Raw genomic sequence first — 14164 nt, 5'->3', positions numbered from 1 at the left:
CTCAAATTACGAGATGTATATTTCATTTATACAGGTAGTAATTTAAAAAATTAAATAAAATTTAACATTCGTTCAAATTATTATTTTATTGTGATATAAGTTTCGTTAAATAAACGAATTATTTTAAAAGCAGGCAAAGATAATGTGCAATCTTAAAAATACGGAGAGCTAACAAATACCTCGATCAATGACCTTTTCTACACGGGTATCCTGCTTATTCTATAGATGTTTATTTTTGTTCCCTTGAAGAATCTGTGTAAGCAGGCATCAGTAATATTTTACGCTTACATTTTCCAAGGAATGCTAAGTTTAAATGTATTTATTTACTTCACATGCACATACTCTCCTCTGTTTGTCTTTTTCGGAAAAATCTATACAAATTATACAGGGTGAATTGCTACTCGTGCTACAAACTTCTCCAGTAGATTCTTCACCCTAAAATGAACAAAAAAGTTCATATTGACCATGGTCCGATTCTCAACCATTTCAGAGTAATTTCGCTTTTTATCGATTTTGAAAGATATCACGTCCTGGCGTCGGAAAATCGTGATATCTTTTAATCTAAACATTTCTCTTAAAATCTATAAGCACCGTTGAAATCCCCGTTAATTTTTAGAGAGAATCAAAATCATAATTCCATTGAAATTTTTTAATTTAATTTAATGCCCATTTAGTATGTAATGCTTAAGAAGTTTACAAACAGCTAGAAGGTCAAGGAAGAAAGACCCAAACGTTTTGCCACCTTCATCTTCTTATTGAAAAATTAACGGGGATTTCAACGGTGCTTATAGATTTTAAGAGAAATGTTTAGATTAAAAGATATCACGATTTTCCGACGCCAGGACGTGATATCTTTCAAAATCGATAAAAAGCGAAATTACTCTGAAATGGTTGAGAATCGGACCATGGTCAATATGAACTTTTTTGTTCATTTTAGGGTCAAGAATCTACTGGTGAAGTTTGTAGCACGAGTAGCAAGTCACTCTCAAACATTAGCAATCCTTGAACCACCATTTTTTCTCTTTTTGTCATCAACATCTTGGTCTCACAACCACTAAATAAGAAAATGACGAGTGCGTTGGAAGCGTTATTAAATCAGGTAGTTTTCCTCAAATTTGCTGCCTTCTGAGACTAAAATTAGAAACTCTGGATTACTTTATACACTTTCCGATTTACACAATTTTCCACTCTTTTTGTAGTTCTGGCTGAAATAAAACACAAAAAATTAGCCCAAACATTTTGCCACCGTCATCTTCTTATTGAAAAATTAACGGGAATTTCAACGGTGCTATTAGATTTTCAGAGAAATGTTTAGATTAAAAGATATCACGATTTTCCGACGCCAGGACGTGATATCTTTCAAAATCGATAAAAAGCGAAATTACTCTGAAATGGTTGAGAATCGGACCATGGACAATATGAACTTTTTTGTTCATTTTAGGGTGAAGAATCTACTGGAGAAGTTTGTAGCACGAGTAGCAATTCACCCTGTATACATTTTTAAAATGAGAGAGAAAAAAGAAAGAGAGGAGGGAAGAGAAAAAGAAAGAAAGCAAGAGAGAGATAGAGAGTGAGAGATATAGAGTTAGAGGGTGGGGAGAGAGAGAGAGAGAGAGAGAGAGAGAGAGAGAGGGAGAGAGAGAGAGAGTGAGAGAGAGAGAGAGTAAGAGAGAAAGAAAAAAAAGAAAGGTTGGCAATAATGCAAAACTCTATTAACTATGGGCTGCAAAACCGTTGCATTATAAGCCTTGTCGATCGTCACTTTTGAAATATATATTATACAAAATATTGGCCCTATATTTTATATAATATTGTATTTGAAGTAATTAGACCACTAAACATAACGCTTTTACAATACCCTTACACAGGGGATTGTGTGATAAACTTCAAAGTATTCATCACTAATTAAACCTTTATACTTTTTTTTTCAAATATTACTATATAGATTTTTAAATTTATTTATTTATAATTATTGAAAATTCCTACCTCAATGAATACTCAATAGTGTTAAAGTGCGTGGCAAGAGAGGGTAAGATTATTGCATTCAAAGAAGTTTGCAATAATCTATTAAAAACTTAAAAATGTCAATTTTTAAACATCTTAAAGATAGTTTTGCCCTGATAACAACTCGATTTGTTTTGTTTTCATTCAAAATATACCAAGATAAAGATTATTCTTCATTGAATAATTTTATAAATTCTATATTCTAATATTCTAAAAATAAATGCCATAGACGTGAAGAAATGCGGGTGCACAGCAAACGGTTGTATGTTGAGATGGGAAGTTGGTGTGGAGTGGTTCGAAGTGACGATAGCTCAAGTGGTAGAGCAGCGGCAATTGAGCCGAAGATCATAGGTTCGAATCCCGCTTGTCACACTTTTTCATTTCATCCAAAACCTTACATAAAAAGATTAATTAACTGAAAGAAGTAATTTGGTCAATCAGACAAGTAAATATATTGGATATAATAAATTAATTCGACTTCAGTGTAATATTACAATACAAATAAAAACTTTTCTTGGGGAGGCTTGATTGATGGCTCTTATTCTCCTTCGTTTTTCTTCTTCCTATTCTTCGTTGTTGTTTTTAATCTTCGGCTTGCGTACAAAATTGTCTTATCCAAAGCACGATCCTATCTCGGCTCCTCTTTTTCTTCTCCCTTCAATCCTTTTGTTCCGCCTTATAACAGCTAACAGATATTTTCAAAATTATGATCATAAAGGTTCCATGTTAAAATAAATAACTGAGGTACAAATTACAATTTTTTATTTAGTTGTAAAAATGAAAATTGTGACCTTCAACAGGCACTACTGAAATAGTGTTAAATGAAAAACATCTATTATTCCATTTTATTAACTTTGTTAAATTCTTAAATCTTTATAATTTTCCGAAATTGAAAATGCTTTATAAAGAAAATTTTATAGTAACTATTTTTTAGAAGGATAAAAAGGGAAAATCAAAACCGTTTCTGGTTTTGCTTTGGCAAGGTAACCTAAACCGGTAAAACCTGGCGAAATTAATTAAAGATGCAACCCTTATGATTACACGGTCTAGTATGTTTAATGGAGAAATTTTAAGTAAATGAAATGAGTTAAGGAATTTGTAGAAAAGAGGACAAAGTGCTCACCCTACGCCTTTGAGAGATAGCCACTACAATGTCTGACTTATCTGCCCTCTCAGGTGGACGTCCTAATTAAACTTACAATTAGACCTTATCTTCGTACCGGCTCGCCCTATTGGGGTGGACAACGCATAAACACGGCCGATACGGTGGTCGTTTTCATAAATGGCGAACGCCCCTTGGAAACAATGGGCCTACAAATACAATATATGGAGATGTGATTTGATTCGAACATTACTCTCGGATTCCATGGCATAATTACAGATTCATACCGTTATGAATAATCAAAGATTACTTTACAAGATAATACCGGTATAATTTAATGGATTGGAGTAATCAACGGTGTCCATATGCGGCAATCTACAATTTACCGTTCTAATACAAACAAAATATACTTGATATCGCCTGACTTTTAAAATCTAAGCTAATAATCATTCTTACAAATTATTTAGGATGCCAAAAAGAAATGTGAATATCTGTACGATCAACAAAAATAAGGAGTGTGCGGTGTTTAGTGACCGTTAGTCAATGATTATTCGGAGATCGTGAGATGCGGTCAGTTGGAATAAGGAATAGCATAGAGTTTGAATGAATTAATCAAATTTTTTTCACACAATATAATTTATTGATAAGGGCGTCGGTGGCCGCAACGGTTTAGGCGTTGTCACGGCGCTCATCACTTTAAGGTAAAGGTCCCGGGTTCGAATTCAGCGGCCCTGGATTCGAACTCGACATCATTACACAAGGTTTTTTTTTTAAACCACCGGCACCCCGAGGGTTGATATAACCTCTGCTGTTGGGAATCATCATTAAAAAAAAAGATGTGTTAATTTTTCAGCACATTTCTTTTGCAGTTTTAAATGTATATAAATATTACATAAAAATTACGTTTTTCAACTAATTATTTTTTTATGTAAAGTTTTGGTTGAAATGAAGAGCTAATGCCACGCTAATACGACGCCGAGAATCGAATCCTGATGACACATTTGAAAAACGGCAAAAAAGAAAAATTCGACATGTTGTAGGTTGAGATGGGAGGTTAGTGTCCCAGTGGATCGAAGTCACGATAGCTCAAGTGGTTAGAGCAGCGGCTTATTTAGCCGAAGGTCGTGGGTTCGAATCCCGCTCGTGACGCTATTTTTCATCTTAACCAAAAAACTTAGATGAAACGAATAATTAATTGTAATAATTAATATGGTCAATGTGTGGTGATTAGTGATCGTTAATCGATATTTATTTAGAAATCGTGAGATGCGGTCTGGTGTGATGTAGGTTTCCGAAAAACATTTTCTTTATCGTGCCAACGTTTCGATAATTATTGAGATCATCTTCAGGGCCTGGGATTTACAAACATTGTTTACATATAACAATTACATTTTGGATGTGGAAAAGTGAATTTATACAATGAAAAATATAGTTTTTATACATTCAATCAAAGTATTTCTACTCCCAACAATTTAGCTTTCCTTTTCCTATTTATCCCTTTCTATATAATCATGAATGGATAATCTGACCGAACCATTACCAACACATTTTTTCCCTTCGTCGGCTCTTTTCACCTCAAAGAAGCCGATGCCTTATACAAAAATGTCTTTTCTATACCGACATCCTTTCCCACCCCTTCAAAATCCAAAGTATATAAACACAATACAGCAAAATCTCACTGGCACTCTCGACACGACACCAAGAAGACACAATTACACAGAAGACAAACACTTAACAACAACAAAACAGAGTAGAAATACTTTGATTGAATATATAAAAATATATTTTGCATTGTATAAATTCACTTTTCCACATCCTAAATGTATTTGTTAAATGTAAACAATGTTTGTAAATCCCAGGCCCTGAAGATGATCTCAATAAAGATCGAAACGTTGGCACGATAAAGAAAATGTTTTTGTGAAACCTACATCACACTAGACCGCATCTCACGATTTCTAAACAAATATGGACTAATATAACTAACTTTTTCATTTCAATCAAAACCTTACATAAACAGATTAATTAATTGTAAGGTAAAAGTTTCAATATATAATGAAAAAATAAGTGAGGGTGTTGCCAGAGCAATGCATATAGTTAACGTTCAAATTAATAAATTGCGTATTGAGCCGAAGACCGTGGGTGCGAATCCCGTTTGTGACACTAACTTTTTCATTTTATCCAAAACCATCAAAAGATTAATTAATTGAAGGAATTTTGTTATTGTTAATTTACAATTGACACTGGAACTAGCTCAATTTCATTTTCAAAAGGTAATTTTTATTTTTGTTAAGTTTTTTCCAATTTTGTGTTATTTGGCAAAGGGTTTAATTTTATGTATTTTATATTTTTGATAAATTTTTTTTCCAAAAGTTATTATCATTTTGATCACCAGTTTGTTTTCCTTTGTGAATTCTTTTCTTTCTGTTTTTTTAGCTATTTCTACAATTGAGGGATCCACGAGTTATAAACAACGCTATATCTTTTAAACATTTAATCAAGCAGTTGTCTATCTTGGTAATTGTACCACCAAGTTTTTATTTGTATTGATAAATTTTTAATCGCTTAAATTATTAATAAATTTAAGATGGACACACCTCTAAAAGAGTTTACCATATTAAAATAATATTTGGAAAATGTGTAACACTTATGATAGTTTATTTATTATAAATTAATCCAATTATTTAACTGAAAAGTAATTTAAAAAAGTCAATGTTCAGAGAAGCAATTTATCAAATTTTCCAGCCTTGGGAATATCCGGGCTTGATCATCGGTTTTTCAACAAGGGCGATACAATATAGAAAATAGTGTATTCCAAAACTACAGATAATTCTGTCCAACTTTGTAGTTATTAGTTAAACCGTTGTAACGGAAAAAACCGGTTATTGAAGGTATATTTCTCATTGACTTACATTGATTCTCAAAGATTCAACATAAATTCGTATCACGTCGCTGCCATGGAATCAGTGATTTTCTTTTTTCATTCCTCCTTGACATTTTAACAAATTCTCCCTTTTCTCGAAAGAGGACTAGATAACAAATACCGTGAGGGCGAGAGGATATTGGATGATTTGTCGACAGTGGAATCAGGGTTATTTTGAACTGAGCTTGACCACGCAATATCTAATAAATCTTTGATCTAGAGGAATTTTAAGCTGTTAAAGCTGTCACTCAAAATTTATCGATAACTTTATCCAATTTAAAATTGATTTTTAATAATCTAGCATCAATTATAATAAATGTGAAATCCTTTCCTTCTGAAAATCTAAGAGTTTCGTGAATAAATTTAATTTCAATTTTTGTATAAAAAATCCCCAATCCCAACTACAAAAGACAAAGTGATTAAATGCAACCTACAAGTTTTATTTCATTTTTGAACAGAATGTATAAAACTCTACTAGAAATTTAGAGTAGAATTTAAAGCGCGTTGTTTGTAAACCATCTGAAAGTTTTTCTAGAAAATAGAAAAAATTACAAAGAGGCTGACAATGATGATATATAAATAATCAATGATTTTTAATGAAGATAAATTAATTATTTTGAAGAATGTAAAGATTATTTAAACGTACTAAAGAAACTAAAAATATTTGTATGAAAAAAAAATGGCTCGTCGTTGTAAATAAAAAATTAAACTTCTTCATTTTGTGGTTTCAACTTTTGCCAAAAAACATCCATTAATCGCAACCGGACCGCACAAAGTTAGATTGACAAAGAACGAAAAGACCGCATCAAGGTAAGTAGCGACAGAGAAAAACAGGTGGACGCAGTGTAAATAAAAAAGTCTTGATTGGGTGGATTAATTGGCGTATTGCGAGATCCAGAGACATCCTATTGACAAAGAAACTAACTTTTTCAGGCCTAAATTAAAGAAACGAATAAAAAGTAGAAGAAGAAAACCCTTGTATTTATTATATGAAAAATAAAACAATCAAAACGAATTAACTTGTCATCAACATAATTTTCATTAACTGCTTAACAGGGTAATATGTTAGAACTAATATTCAAGATAAAGTTTAGGTTTAAAACGATTGAGCCTTTTTACGACCTTGGACACTGCAACCAGTTTTAGTTTGTTATATAACAACCATTATTATCTACACTTCTTCATCAAGCTTAAAACTTTTTATAAGATTTTTATCAGATACCAAAACTTTATTAAAGGTATATCCTTCCTGTATTGGTTTTTCTTTTCCTAGGAATAGGAATCTCAGCCTGGATAGGCCAGCAAAGAACATGTTCTATTATTTTGTCTTCCACCTGGCAATATCTGCACAGGCTTGTTTCAGATCATCAGTCTTTTTGATTTTTATCAGATACCAAAACTTTCTTAAAGGTATATCCTTGGTGTATTGGCTTTTCTTCTCCTAGGAAAAGGAATCTCAGCCTGGATAGGCCAGCAAAGAACAAGTTCCACTATTTTGTCTTCCTCCTGGCAATATCTGCACAGGCTTGTTTCAGATCATCAGTTTTACATAGACATGCATATGTCTATATAAGTCCGAATCCTGCAGCGTACAGTTAGCAGTCGTACTATCATTCTAAACACATCAGGTTGAGTAGCTCTTCCTTTGTTCCTGCGTTAGTCCATTATTATCAACAGTTCTTCATGAAGCTTAACATTTTTACAATAAATTAAGGTTTTTAGTTGAGATAAAAAAGTCAATGGCACGAGCGGGATTCAAACCAACGATCTTCGGCTAGATACGCCGCTGCTTTACCACCTGAGCTATCGTGACCTCGATCCACTCGGACACAAACTTTCCATCTCAACCGCACCTTTTGAGTGTTCCCTCCTTTTTGCCATTTTTCAAATGTCGTGTAATCGGGTTGGACTCTCGACGACAAATGAAATGGCCACGGAGAGCTTTAGTGAAGTACACTTCATTTTAATTAATTAAATTCACTAATTTCGTGGTCCGCTTGACCAAATAATATATTACAATTAAGGTTTTTAGTTGAGATAAAAAAGTCAATGGCACGAGCTGGATTCGAACCAACGATCTTCGGCTAGATACGCCGCTGCTCTACCACTTGAGCTTTGGCTTGAAATTGAAAAACTTGAATTTTCACTTCTTTTTTGCCATTTTTGAAATTTCGTGTAATCTACTTGATTCTTGGCGACAAATGATCGAAGTCACGATAGCTCAAAAGGTAGAGCAGCGGCGTATTTAGCCGAGAGTCGTGGTTTCGAATCCCGCTCGTGACAATGACTTTTTTATCTCAATCAAAACCTTAATTAAAGATTAATTAATTGAAAATAATTTATTTGATCAATCGGACTACGAAACCTAATAGATCAAAACACAATGTAGCTATTGTTTTTATTTTATTTGAATGATGTCATCATAAGTTAAAGTATGTCACTTTCGAAAAGAAAATATAGTAAGATGAAATAAGAAATTTGATAATTGCTAGGTTTAGGTTAGTTGGATATTCAACCAGGGGACTTTAGGCTTAACACCATAGATTTTCCTGTCTGTTGTTTTATGCCTTTTAAAAAGAATAGGACGAAAAAAATTCCCATATCTCCATATTCATAAGTTCATTCATTTTGTTTTATTTCGTTTTTTTTACGTTACTCTTTCTTTCAACGTTACCTCTAATTAGCATTTTTATAATTTATATGTTTTCTCTTCAAATAAGACTCTTAACACAATTCAAACATAAAGAAATAATATGGTCAAATAAATAAATTCAAACCATATTACATTGCATTTTTTTCATATTCTACTCAATGAAAATTCCATTGGATATGCAGCGATTTGAACCTCAAAACACTAGCGTGGCTAATGGACTACAAACATACTGGTTACTTTGTTTTCCATAATAAATAATAATAATAATAAATTTATTAATTTTAAATTTTTCCTGTTAATCGTTGGTAGTGAAAATTCCGTTAATTGATTTAGGTTGGAGTATTATCCCGGCTTTCGGAAGATCAATTGTAATCTGATCTTGTTGAGGATTAACTTGATCCACTTACATGACTTTAACAAATTTAAGGACGGTATCTCAGAAGCCACCTATTCAATGTACGTCGATAAAAGAAACGATTTCCAGTATTTCAGAGGGTTGTAACCCTTTGTGATAAAAACACAAAGAACGCTTTTCTCGTTTAGCAACTGACATATTGTTTAATTTAACTTAACCGTTATTTTTCATGTGATAATATTTTCAATTATTTCAATTTTCTTTCTTATACACTTTTAATCTTTTCCTTTCTTTCAAGCAAATCAATCTTATAAAATCTCTGAAATTAAAAAGGATCTTGTTCCGGTATACTGATTGTCCTAAAATGAAACATGAAGTAATGAGTTCCAAATTATGATTTAGCAAAACCTCTCAACATCCAACATTCTAAGCTGGGATATATATTCTTTGCACGGGAAATACTTAAAAAAGTATTAAAATGTGGCCAGTTATACATATTTTCAGACGGCTAAGCAGCACTGGAAACTTTACTTTTATTTAAACCTCTTCTACTTTTAATTCAAAGATGGTCTGAGAATGCTTAACATATCTTCAGCTCCTAGGAGAATGTAATCAGGTAATTCTGATATAAGGAACGAACTAGCAAAAACCGGAGCAGCTCTCGCACTGGAACCGTAAATTGGCACATTACAACGCATGCTAATGGTGAAACTGAAAAAATAAAGAGAAAAAAATTATCACACTCAGAATGAAATCACTAGGGGCAAAGCCGATAATAAAGTTGCTCAACATTTTAACTTGGAAAAGAAAAAAGTACATCAGACGTGAATTAACAAAAAAAAGTGTTCATTTAACTAATATCTGAACTAACAGCTGTTATCTGAAAAAATGTCAAAATAACAAAAACCTATCGATTCTGCCATGATGTAGTAGAAACAACGGAATGTGTCCTTTGGAACTGCAAAAGCTTTGACCTGGAACCGAAGAAGAAATTAAGTCCTCAACTACCTTAAGGGTAGTGCACTTTTCTAGGCTTGGAAAGAAAGAGTTGGTAATTTCTACAACAGATTTTTTAGGAAGTGGAAGGAGGATTTTGGTCACCAGTGACACAGAGAAAAAACATTATTTATAATTCATTAGAGTTCGTGGTCCGATTGACCGAATAACTTTTTTCAATTAATTAATCTCGATATAAGTTATTGGTTGAGATAAAAAAGTCAGTGCCACGAGCGGGATTCGAATCCACGACCCTCGGCTAAATACGCCGCTGCTCTACCACTTGATCTATCGTGACTTCGGTCCACTTGTACAACAACTTCCCATCTCAAAAAGGAGGGAAAATTCGAAAGGTGGGGTTGAGCTGGAAAGTTGGTGTCCTAATGGATGGAAGTCTCGATAGCTCAAGTGGTACAGCAGCGGCATATTTAGCCGAGGGTCGTGGGTTCGAATCCCGCTCGTGACACTGACTGTTTTATCTCAACCAATAACTTATATAGAGATTAATTATTTTTAATATTATATCTACACAACGATTTCTTTCTTTCACCATATGGCATTCACTCCATTTAATTCTCTCATTTCTTTTTTTCTTCTTATCGTCTTCATTCGCTTTCTTTCTGGACATCTATTCTGATCTGTTTTTAGTTACTATTGATTGTAATGTAAGTCCGTAGCTTGTTCAGAGATTCAGTTTTATCATTTTTGTGTTTTGAAGTAACGATTTGGCAGTCATTATAATATTTTTTGTTCGTTACGTTGTTTTTCTACTAGAGGAAAAATAATGCATATTCGTTATTGTATATTGAAGATGCTAAACGCTATGGTCTTTAATTATTCAGAAATCTGGTCTGGTGTTGTAGGTTTCAGAAAAATATTTTCTTTATTGTGCCAACGTTTCGATTTTTATTGAGATCATCTTCAGGGCCTGGAATTTACAAACATTCGCTTTTCTACATCCTAAATGTATTTGTTAAATGTAAACAATGTTTGTAAATCCCAGGCCCTGAAGATGATCTCAATAAAGACCGAAACGTTAGCACGATAAAGAAAATGTTTTTCTGAAACCTACAACACCAGACCGCATCTCACGATCTCCAAATAATATTTACTTTATAATGATATAAGAATAATAAGAATTATAAGAATAATTATTGATTAATGCTCACTAATCACCACACATCGCTATGGTCTTTCTTTAACCCATACTCAATGATACGAAACATTGCAGAGAAATGTGTAGAGATTTGTCACCGTTAATCGATAGTTATTCAGATATCGTGAGATGCGGTCGGGTGTGATGTAGGTTTCAGAAAAACATTTTATTTATCGTGCCAACGTTTTGATCTTTTATTGAGATCATCTTCAGGGCTCAAAGTGTTTGTCTTCTGTGTAATTGTGCTATCCTTGCGTGTCATGTTGAGAGTGCCCGAGAGATTGCAGAGAAAGCGTTTCAACCCATCTGAGAACATATTGACTGTTTCTCAAAGCGATATATGGTTTCCTCACATGTTGACTGAGAATAATGTATAGACAACATCGTATAAAACGCATTTTGTAAGCAGTAAAAGTTTTTCAGAGGAAGTCGTGAGTAAAATGCAGCCACCAATCGTTATCAACTCGAAAAGCCGGATTATACCCCAAGAAGATTATGCTGAGCATTTAGTTTGTGTATGTGGTAATGTGTTTCTTCCGCACAACCGTTATTTTGTCGTAGACTGCACAAAATTGCTGATTAACGTCAGTAATTGGCCAAAAACGGCGAACATATGCTAATTACAAGGAGATTGTTTTTCTAGTTGGATAACACTAGGTTACCACGTGTCTTTGCCGAAGGGCTGGAAATTGTTGGAGCGCAGGAATGTCTGTTGAAAAATTTTTGTATAATTATTTGAGAATTAATCAAAGCTAGGCAGGAATGTTCTACCCTATACGAAGTATTTGTTTGGCATATTAATCGAAAAATCTTTACTTCACTTGATGTCTGCAGAAAACCCATTAAGGAGTTTATCACTGAAAGCTGTTAGGTTCTGGAGGGGATGGAATAATAAAATCAGATGGAAAATAAGACGTAAAGGAATAAAGTGGCTTATATAATGACGATTAAATTTGGTTTTACGTACGTTAAATTTTTGTGGAATTTATTACAAAAAAAGGTCTTATTTTATATTTCAAGGTTTATATGAAGTTTCTGATTAACCAAGAAGAGCAAACTGAGATATATTTATTGTGCTATTACACAATTTTCTTATTTGGAATTTCCAAACTTCAAGTTGCAAAAACCTATTTTAAAACTTATTTTCATAAACTGTCATTTATTGAAATCATATTGTTTCAGTGACATACGATTTTGCGTAATGTAGAATTTCATGCTTTGGTTTTTTTGTCATCTCTGGTGTGAATTTTATTCGATATTTAGTTTACTGACTGAAACGCAATAATGTATTGCGTATTGTAAATTGTATATTACATTTTTCATAACTGTAATTTTTTTGTATTTTAATGAGTGGCTTGTCAAAACTGATAAACTTGGTCCTTAAACTCTACATTAAAATGGTGTTTACTTTGATGTTGTTTTATATCCGAAGTTGTTTGGAAATAGAGCATAATAATAATGGCAAAATGAATTGTACAGAAAGGTCAAAAACAAACCAAAAATTAAACAATATGTATTACATCACTGGAAAAATGATACTGTTTTTTCCATTTTATTTTTTTTTTACTAAAGCTGCACTACGAAATTTTCAGTATGTCAATACATTACGTTAGACAACAGTAAAACGGGGTGGCAGAAAAAGTAAAGCAATCATCTCGTAACTCAGCTGTATGTCCAGCAGTAGTAGTTGTTTGATGAGCTGATTAGTTTCTTTATTTACCCATCAATATATATAGTTAATTATTTCAATTAATTATACTTTTTATCAAAATTCTTGGTTGAGATGAAAAAGTTAGTGTCACGAGCGGAATTCGAACCCACGACCTTAGGCTAATAAATTATAATTTATACACGTTGTAGCTTTAGTTTTTAAATTTACCCATCATGCTTACGAAAAAGTAGTTATAGAGAAAAGAAAAAAGAATGTTGATTATTATTCTCATAAATAATAAATGTCATGAATTCTTAGTTATTGTGATATAAAATGTAGATCATTATTAACTGTTGTTTATATTTGTTATGAAAGATCAGTGTTGGTTGGTAGATTTAGAAAAATAAAACCAAATTCACATTAACATACTCAAAAATCTAGACTTGATTTTCTAAATGACTTCAAAACATCCGTATAATCTGGAGTAAATGCAGATTACGTCTTGAAATTCTAAACAGTACGCTGAAATTAATCAAATCCTCTAAGTCTTGTGATCAATCTCGTTCTAACTTTCTGATGACACCATCAAAACTTGGACCAATATTAATATCTCGAAATAAATCTTATAAAGTGACGACCTTTCTTTATTGCAACAATGATAAACATTTATGCTGTTAATGATAATGTTAAAAAAGAAATATTGTGCAATTTTATCGTTGAAAAACCTGAAAGCAATCTCAGAGAATCATATTTTCAACTTTTATAACTTCATGTCTATAAATATAATAACAAATGTGTGGTAAAATTTCATGATAATAGGAGGATAACTAACAATTATAATATAGAGCAACCTTAGCTATGCTAGCTAAGCTACATATGGTCTGGGTAAAGGCCAATATAACAATATGATAACTAGCAATTATGTAAAGCTATCTAACGTTATATCCATTAAGTTCATCTCATCCATTGCGCTACTACGCTTTCAAAACCGTGTTCTAAAAAGTAAAAGTGACAAATTGCTGAGGTCATGTCTGCCCTCGGCGTGTTTTCCTTCTTTTTCTCTTCTTTCGTTCGTATTTTGTTTTAAACTGCAGCCATTTGAGCGCCTCGATTTAATTACTGACCTGATTTCAAATATATACTAAGTTGATACTCTAGATGCTAGTGTCTCGTTTGTACCTCAGGTTGTCAAATACAGAATAGAAACAAAACATACAATACGTATATATACATCACCAAAAACATAGATGTCTGGTTACATTCACTCTCCCAGAATACTCAATATTCCTCGTGGCGGGGTTATAAGCAACCCATTCCTTTCACGCTA

The 14164-nt window shown here is 32.7% G+C and overlaps 1 protein-coding gene and 1 non-coding gene across 2 annotated transcripts in view; one reads left to right on the top strand and one right to left on the bottom strand.

The window, feature by feature from the left end:
- The window catches only part of LOC106662324, a 408805-nt gene that overhangs the window by 236307 nt on the left and 158334 nt on the right, over positions 1-14164 (bottom strand). The window lies entirely within an intron of this gene.
- Positions 4182-4255, top strand: Trnan-auu. The gene has a single exon. It is a non-coding gene; the product is annotated as a tRNA-Asn (tRNA).

The sequence above is a fragment of the Cimex lectularius genome, unplaced genomic scaffold, assembly GCF_000648675.2.
Source record: "Cimex lectularius strain Harlan isolate CLEC.00 unplaced genomic scaffold, Clec_2.1 scaffold106, whole genome shotgun sequence".
NCBI lineage: Eukaryota > Metazoa > Arthropoda > Insecta > Hemiptera > Cimicidae > Cimex > Cimex lectularius.
This window is presented reverse-complemented; position numbering and strand designations above follow the sequence as displayed.